Source organism: Triticum urartu, chromosome 3A (genome assembly GCF_056163025.1).
Source record: "Triticum urartu cultivar PI428250 chromosome 3A, HENAU_Tu73, whole genome shotgun sequence".
Classification (NCBI taxonomy): domain Eukaryota; kingdom Viridiplantae; phylum Streptophyta; class Magnoliopsida; order Poales; family Poaceae; genus Triticum; species Triticum urartu.
This window is the reverse complement of record NC_141875.1, coordinates 243,754,266-243,763,873: the sequence shown is the minus strand read 5'-3', so window position 1 is coordinate 243,763,873 and position 9,608 is coordinate 243,754,266.

Here is a 9,608-nt window from a genome sequence, read left to right as displayed (position 1 = left end):
TCGGAATAGCGGGATCATTAGTTCCTAGAGTTGACACTCTTCCAAACCCGCTTTAGATGATAGTATTATTCATACTCCAAAATATATAATTTAAGTTCATGGATCATTCTACAATTAATATAAACTAACCAATTTCCAAGCTCAAAATGTATAAGTGAAGCATACGAAGCATTCTATAAAACCATACTCAAAAGATTTAAGTGAAGCACAAAGAGCAATTCTATAAGATCATACTTAAAAGATATAAGTGAAGCACATGAAGCATTCTATAAATAAATGAAGGGCTATCTCATACTAGCATGGTTCATAAAGGAAGAACAAAAAAACAAAGGACACAAATCATGTGAACGAAACAAAAACCGAGGTGTACCGATAATTTGTTGAAGAAGAAAGATGGGATGCCAACCGGGGCATCCCCAAGCTTAGATGCTTGAGTATCCTTAGAATATTAACTTGGGTTGCCTTGGGCATCCCCAAGCTTGAGATCTTGCCTCTCTTTATTCTTCTCACATCGGTAACTCCTCGTTCTTCGACACTTCATCCACAAAAAAACTTTAACAAAAACTTTGTGAGATCCGTTAGTATAATAAAGCAAACCACTACCTTTAGGTACTGTTGTGAACTCATTCTAAACTCATATTGGTGTAATATCTACAGTATTCCAACTCATCCATGGTTCATACCCTCCGATACTACTCGTAGATTCATCAAAATAAGCAAACAACACATGAAAAACAGAATCTGTCTAAAACAGGACAGTCTGTAGTAATCTGAAGATTTATTAAACTTCTGTAACTCCAAAAATTATGACATAAATTTGAAAATTTGAAAAATTTGTACATAAGTAAAGCGCAAAAAGTTTGAGACCCGTTTGACTTTCCAGTAAAAAATGTAAAATCACGCGCTACAGCCAAAGTTTCTGTTTTTGTTCTGCACATAGTAAACAAGCAATCTAATCATCCTAAAACCAAAGCTTGGCACATTATTTTTATAATACAATGGATATATATAAGGGGATAATTGTTTAAGAAACTTCCATGAAAAATTCTACATTGTTTCCATGAGCATGAACACAAGTGCTCAAGGTCGACGCTCACTTCTTCAATGCATAACTTTCCAATCACTTCTGTTTTTGAAAAACTTTTTAGGCATGAGAGGCAAGTAATAATTTTTTTTTGTATTTTCATTCTTTAAAAAAAATTGTATGTTTCACCCACAACTAAAGAGAAACAAAAAGGAAAAACAAAATCTACTTAGTGAAGAAAGAAAACAAGCACACACGAGAATATCAACCCCACGCTATTGCTCCCCGGCAACGGCGCCATAAAAGAGCTTGATAATCCCAAAGTGCAAGGAATCATCGTAGCAATTTTCAAAGGTGGAAGTGATAAGTATGGAGTGTAGAACCCACAAGGAGCTAAAGGTAAGATCAATATTCTCTCAAGCCCTATCTTCCACTGATACGACTCTACGTACACCGAACGTTCGCTTCCAACTAGCAACAAGAAATAAAACTATGTTGTTGGTATGAAGAGGATAACTTTGTATGATATCGGATTGCTAAAATATAAAAGTAGGTGCTGTTATCATGAAGTTAGAATATATTACTAAATATTATAAATAGCGAGTGTGGAATAATGGTGGATCGGTGTGCCGAATTGTCCTAGGCAATCATTAACAAGACCGGTAATCACTATTGCAGTTTCATATGAGGGAGAGGCATAAGCTAACATACTTTCTCTACTTGGATCATATGCACTTATGATTGGAACTCTAGAAGCATCCGAAACTACTAAAGATCATTAAGGTAAAACCTAACCATAGCATTAAAGCATCAAGTCCTCTTTATCCCATACGCAACAACCCCCTTACTCGGGTTTGTGTTTCAGTCACTCATGCAACCCACTATAAGAGAATCAAAAACGTATTGCAACACCCTATAGCGGGAATCCCTCACGCTTGCGCTACACGGAGGGCACCATAGGACAGCACCAAAGTAAAACATACAACTCATACCAATCTAGATCATCAATCAACCCAAAGACAAAGGATATCTACTCAAAACATCATAGGATGGAAACACATCATTGGATCATAATATGTGGCATAAAGCACCATGTTCAAGTAGGGATTACAGCGGGGTGCGGGAGAGTGGACCACGTAAAAGAGACGAGGATGGTGATGTTGATTAAGACGATCACCACGGCGATGATTCCCCTCTCGATGGCACTCCGGTGCCACCAAGAGAGAGGAGGAGAGGTTCTCCCCCTTGTGCTTCCTCCTCCATGGCTTTCCTCCTCTGTTCCTTGGCCTTCAAGGTGATGATGGCCCCTCCAGGATCCTCCTCCATGCCCTCCGGTGGTGATGGCCCCCTCCGGCAGGGTGCCGTAGAGGGCCTAGATTGGTTTTTGGTGGCTACGGAGGCTTCTGGCGGCGGAACTCCCGATCTAGGTTAATTTTCCGAGGTTTCTGTATTTATAGGAATTTTTGGCGACGGTCTCACGTCAACGAGGTGCCCGAGGCGTCCACGAGGCAGGACCACATGCCTGGGGGGGGGCAGCGCCCCCACCCTCATGGAAGTCCCGGGACTCTCCTGGCCCAACTCTTTTACTCCGGGGTCTTCTTTTGGTCCATAAAAAATCGTCAAAATTGGCACGTCAATTGGACTCCGTTTGATATTCCTTTTCTATAAAACTCAAAAACAAGGAAAAAACAGAAACTGGGCACTAGGTTAATAGGTTAGTCCCAAAAACCATATAAAATAGCATATAAATGCATATAAAACATCCAAGGTTGATAATATAATAGCATGAATACTTCATAAATTATAGATACGTTGGAGACGTATCAATGGGCGAGTAGAGCATCGGGAGGGCGCCGGCAGTTGCCGCGCACTTGAGCTGGTCGGACAAGCTGATGGTAATGGTGCACTTGGACCACCTGAGTGGGCGCGTGGCCTCGAGCCTGGGGAGGGCTACGTTCACCTCACGAGCAAACTTCTTGAAGATGCGCTGGGAGGCTGGGGCCTGAGCGCCGCACAAGATGCAGGCGATGGCGCGCGGTTCCTGGAAGCCCCCAGCTCCCTCGTCCTGGTGATGGTCTTCGTTCCTCCTTGGTGGTGGTGGCAACGGAGGGAGCCCAGCCTTGCCCTGAGGACGGTCCTCACGAGGCTGGTCCCTCCAGGCGCCCTCACGAGGCTGCTCCTGCCAGCGGTCCTCGCGAGGCCGGTCGCGCCACTCCTGGCGGGGGCCGCGGTTGTCCCAGCGTCCTCCACCTCTGCCTCCTCCGTGGCCATATCCTCGGTCGTTGCGCTCGGGGTGTCTGACCAAAGCGCCCGTCGCGGATGGCCCTGAGCTCCTAACAGTCATTGGTGTTGTGGCTGTGTACGTTGTGGAAGGCGCAAAACGAGCGGCCACCCTTGGATGACTCAGGGTGGTCGCAACCACGCTTCATCTCTTATTCAGCCGCGAGCACGGCCGCTCCCTTGCGCTTCACGTCCTTGGTCTTGGCCTTCTTGTCTTCTGGGTCGGCAGCTGGAAGCTCGAGGAGGGAAAGGTGTCCCTCCTCAACTCTCGCACACTTGGTCGCCATGTTGAACATCTCCAGAGCCGTGCATAGGTCCTCGTGTATGGCGAGATCCTCCTTCATCTTGAGATCGCGGACGCCATCCAAGAATGCCGAGATGATGGCCTCGTCCGTTAGCTTGGGAATCTTCAGGCGAACGATGTTGAAGCGCTGGATGTACTTCCGCAGGGTTTCCCCTGGCTGCTGCTTGATGCGCCGCACGTCACCCGCGGTAGGCGGGCAGTCGTGTGTGCCCTGGAAGTTGGCGACGAAACACTCGTGCATCTCGCCCCAGGAGGAGATCGATCCCGCGGGCAGGTTCAGGAGCCACGAGTGTGCGCCGTCTTTGAGAGCCATGGGAAACCAGTTTGCCATGACCTTCTCATCGTCGTTGGTGGCATCGATGCTCAACTCGTAGAGCTGCAAGAACTCAGCAGGGTCGGGGGTGCCGTCATAGCGTGGAGGCAGGTCGGGCTTGAACTTGCCGGGCTAGACAATGTTGCGCAGCTCAGGGGTGAAGGCGCGGTAGCACGCTGTGGTCATTGGAGCCCGTCGTGGAAGTGGAGCCTGGTCTTGGTATCCACGCGCCACCGCCGCAGGCGGCGCGTGGTCTTGATGTGGTGGTGCTGGTAGCGCAGGAGCATCTTCTTGTGGCCGTGTGATTTCCTGGCAGCTTCATTCTTCATGCGTGGGCACCCTGCGTGGTGGGTTGCGCCGCAGGGCCACGCGTCTTGGTGCGAGGGTGATGTCTTAATGCGGAGGTGGCGGAGGTGCTCCATGGGCCGCGTCGCCCGCAGCAGGAGGCGGACGAGGCAGTGGGAGGGACGGTGCAGGAGAGCCCCTAGCGGCGCTGACGAGCTCGGCGATGCGGTCTAGTCAATCCTCGTGGAGGTCATCGATGGGGCGGTAGCGTAGGAGCTCACATGCCATGAGCAGTGCAGCCTGCGCGTCCGCGGGCCTGCGGCAAGCGTGGGACGACGAGCCGGCCGGAGTCAATGACAGGGTGGCGGTGCGTCTGTCCCGCCGCACGGAGGGGTGTAGCGATGAGGCTTGCTGCTCGTTCCCCGCGGGGCCGGTGGCGGCATTGGCAGCAGGTGATGGAGAGCGTTGGGGAGGCCCGCCAACCTGCACCATCTGGGCGGCGTGAGCAGTGAGAGCGGCTCGGCGCTCAGCACGGGCTCGACGAGCGTCAGCCATGGAAGCGGTGGAGCAGTGGGGCGTCGATCGGCGGAAGAGAGGTTTCAGTGCACCCCTACCTGGCGCGCCAAATGTCGGATTATGGGTTCCGACAAGCCCTTGAGAGGTTCAAACTCTAGGGTGCACACGAAGAACACACTCTCCCCAGCTCGCACGCTCGATGATTCCACGGCCTAGCTTGACGAACCCATAGAACAAGAGACACAGGGGTTTATACTAGTTCGGGCCACCTCATGGTGTAATACCCTACTCCAGTGTATGGTGGATTGCCTCAGGGGGCTGAGGATGAACTAATACAATGGATGAACAATCTCAGAAGGTGAGGTGTTCTTGAGCTCAATGAACTGGTGAGTGTGAGGGTGGCCTGAATGATCCATCTTTGTCTCCCTTCCTATGGTGGTGGCTAGGTCCTATTCATAGTGGCCTTGGTCCTCTTCCCAAAGGTTTAGGCGGGAAGGGATCCCACGGCAGCCAAGTTTGAAGGGGGGCAGCTAGTACAAGCTATCTTGACAAAAGTAGTCTTCGCCTGCCAAAGGCTCTCGGGGTGACGCTGATGTGGGCTCCGCGATGAGCTCCGTCGTGCCATCCTGCCGGTCTTGGTCTTGTTGCACCAATATGGAAACCTTTGCATGATGCCTCGGGACTCATCGCCTGCGCTTGCCTCCTTAGCACCAAAGAGGAAACCGGTACACTACGCCCGCTGGCGCCCGCGTGGCCTTGGTCGTCATGGCTCACGTCATGTGAACCTCGCGAGGTGCCCCTTGCATAGATATCTCTGCTCCTCGAGAGCCAACCTAGTGAGGCTGCCCCCAAGGAAGTCTTGGTGTCGTCCGCCTCGTGGGGCTTGGTCCCTCGCGAGGGTCTTGAGTTGTTGCTGCTGAAGATGGGTCGTACTGGGCCGTTGATGGAGCCACGCCACGGGCCACAGGCAGGCAAGTCTGGGCACCCCCGTTCCTAGGACGCCGACAACACCGACGACGACGACACATACAGAGATGATATATAGCGGCGCTCCTATGGAGTTCGGCAAGCATAAAGTGAAGACCCATGCGAGGGATACGGATCTCTCGGTGGTGTACACCATCGACCCGGCCGTGGTGGAGGACTACATCAACATCGTGGAGTAGTTGCTTGCTCGAGACAAGTACAAGGTGGTCGGCATCGACCTCCAGTACACCGATGGTCATCCCTGCAAAGATCAGAAGGTTGTCGTCCCCCAGTTATGTGTACGCCATCATGTCTTCATCTACCACTACTGCATGGACACAGAGCCTTGTGACCGTTTCGCCAGGTTTGTCAACAGCACCAACCACAAGTTCACTATGGTGGAAAGCTCCAACGATGTAAAAGCGCTCATGTTACGGGTTTGGCCTGCAAGAACCTTGTTGAAATCCAAGACCACTACTGGGTCTGGGGCAGCACGAAGAAGGACACCCTAGTTAAACTCACCTCAGCCATCATCAACCCCTACTACAAAAAGATGATGTAGGATCCAACAGAACAGTGTATCCTGGCACGGGGCCTGGATGTGGAAACTGGATGAACCTCACCTCAGGTTCACGGCCAAGAGCGTGTACACATGCTACGAGATGCACAGACGGATAGTTGACATGAGGAAGTGCCTCATTCCCAAAATCAACGAGGCCGAATCGAGCCACAAGAAGAGAAGTAGCGGCAAGCGTCACAAGAAGTAGATGATGATCAGATGATCGTTTATCCTAGTTAATTATGCATGTAATATATAGTTTACTTTGGTGTATGGAAATGTCATATGTGTAGTAGTCACCTATGTAATTATGCATGTAATAGTTTACTTTGGTGTGTGCAAATATCATATGTGTAATAGCCATCTATTTAATTGGATGTTTAATTGGTTATGCAACTATGTAATTATGCATGTAATAGTTTTCTTATTCTGCTAACACCTCATCGCAATCAGGTCAACCCCAGCCCACCCACCCACGCAAGCACTTGCCTCCACGCCTCCACGCCTCTTCCCTCTCCCACCCCCTCGATCCCCTCCGCCTACACCACCATTCTTCCCTGCCAGCCAGCGCCGCACCCCCCCCCCTAACACCCTAGGGCCCTGCTGGCCTCCCCAGCGAGGCGACGCGAGCCACTCCGCCCGCCCCGGATCTGTCGCCGGGAGGCGCGCTAGGAGGATTTGCCGGACCGGATGTGTTGCCGGGAGCCCGCCACCTCGGCATCCTCCTCCGGTGAGCCAGCGACGAGATCCGGGCCTCCCTCGACCCGCATCGCCACCTACCTCTGTCGCCCTGGCCCGCACCACCTACGTCCAGCCGTCGTCCCCTGCACATGAGCCGCCGCCGCAGACCTTCGGGTCTCGTCAGCCGCCCGGCCCACCGCACCCCACCGGCACCTCCCCGACCATCTACTTCCTTGCAGGCCGCATAGCCCGGTCGCTGGCTCCAGCCCGCACCACTTCTGCCCCATCGCCGTCCCCACCAACTCCGGCGTCCCTCGACGGTGCCGCCCCTCCCGGATGGAGGTCTACCGATGCCGCGCCTCTGGACACCGAGGAGGCCGACGCTTTGAGCCATTAGCTCTGCCCACCCACCGCATCCTCTCTGGTCGACAGATAGAGCCTGGGGCGGCGGGAGTGAGCAGCACGGCAGCTTGGAGGGCAGTGTGAGCACCGCCGCTCCTCACCTCCCTTGCTTGATTCTTGTAGTTCGCGGGCACGGCAGCTAGGAGTGTAGATAAAATATCGTTGCAGGTTAGTTGTGGTCGTCGGTGCAGTTCCCCGGCGTGTGGGGGTTCGGTTTAAGGCATGCGACGCTGCAGTGTGGATGCTTGTGGGCATGTATTTCACTTGGTGTGGGCAGGAGGTTCTGCAGCTGCCGGAGGAGAGAGCAATTCGGTTCAGAGACCGTCGTGGTTATTTTTCTGGCGTTCAGTTTTGCAGTGAGTGCGTATGTGCGGTACTAAAATGATGGGGTGTATATGTTGGTGTAGTTCATTTTTGTAATGCTAGCGCGCCGCCGGGGCATGGTTCAGCCCCCGTGGATGTTTAACTGCCGTTCAGTTTGCTGTGCAGAGCAAACTGAAGTGCACTGCAATATATTTCAGTTTTTTTAAAATGCAGACATTGCCTTTTGCTTTTTGTTTTTGGACTCACGGACTCATGCAGACGGGTCGCTTATTCCTATCATAATGGTTCACGTGTTTGAAGTTTTTTTCTTGCACGTAGAAAAAGGACAACAACATAGACAATGAAGAAAAAACAATATGCCGTTGATCTCGTCGTATTTAACGGATCACTTTACCTTTTGGTATTTTTCAAAGGGATATGGAAAAAAGAGGTTCAAACAGAGTGCAACAACAATGCACATTTTGAAACATTAAAACCTAATGCGGTTGACTAATGTGAGTGTGGCTGTGTAAAAATAATGAATGGATTATGAAGCTCACTTTGTTCTCTCACGTAGTTCGCTATTCTCCTTCGTGGTTCACTTGGTAAGTAGAAAACATAAACATTTCAAAGAAGTTCGCTTCTTATTAGAAGTAGTTCACTCACTCAGTCCATGCGGTCCACTTGTTCGGTCTACGCTCGTAGAAAATATTAAGTTTGGAAAAACTCAAGCGGTTCACTTTTGGTAGTGTCGTGGCCCGTTTACGGTAGTCTTGAGGTTCACTTTTCATAATATTGCGGTTCACCAACGCTTGACATGAAGTGCACACCACCTCGTTTGGGAAAATTTACGTCCCACAAAAAAAATCATGCAGTGCACTTGTCTGTCCAATGAAGTGCGATTTTTAGTCTAAATAAGTGCGGTTTTCTGTCTGATGCAGTACGGCTCGTTTACGGTAGTCTCGAGGTTCACTTTTCATAGTATTGCGGTTCATCAACAATCGACATGAAGTGCACTCCATCTCGTTTAAGAAAATTTACGTCCCACAAAAAACAAATCATGCAGTGCACTTGTCTGCCCATTGAAGTGCGGTTTTTAGTCTAAATAAGTGCGGTTTTCTATTTCAGTACGGCTCGTTTACGATAGTCTCCAGGTTCACTTTTCATAGTATTGCGGTTCACCAACACTCGGCATGAAGTGCACTCCACCTCGTTTAGAAAAATTTATGTCCCACAAAAAAGAAATCATGCAGTGGACTTGTTTGTCCGACGAAGTGCAGTTTTTAGTCTAAAGAAGTGCGGTTTTCTGTGTGATGCAGCACATACAACGGTTTTGGTGTCGTGAAAAAACAGAGTGTCCGCATTTCGTTAAAATCAAAATTGCTCCTAAACCGTACGGAATCGAAGAGAGTGTTCTACATGAAAAAGTTGCGGCTCATCGATATCTTTCCAATGGCATACAATTTGAATCATTTCGACCAGCGGTTTGTAAAAATTTCGCGAAAAATGGCCGCTGTCTCTCGTTATCAACCACACAATTTTCGAAATTAACTAAAAACCGTAAGGAATCTCAAAAATATTTCAACATAGGAAAGTTGCGCCTCGTCCGTAGCTTTCCAACGGCGCATCATACACCTCATTTCAACAAATGGTTAGAAAACTAGAGTGAAAATAGTACCAAAAATTTAAAAAACAGAATTTCGTGATTTAGTAAATTTAAAACTGCTCTTAAATCGTAAAAAATTAGAGAAAAAATAGATATGAAAAAGATGCGTCTTGATGATATCTATCCAACAGTGTATCATTTGCTTCATTCCGACGAGCAGTTTAGAAAAAACATGAAAAAACGCTCGTTGTCACTCGTTGTGGGCCGCACCATTTTCAAAACTGCTCTTAAACATGTTGAAATTGCGCCTAATCCATAGCTTTCCAACGGTATATTATATGCCTCGTTCCGATAAACGGTTAAAAAACT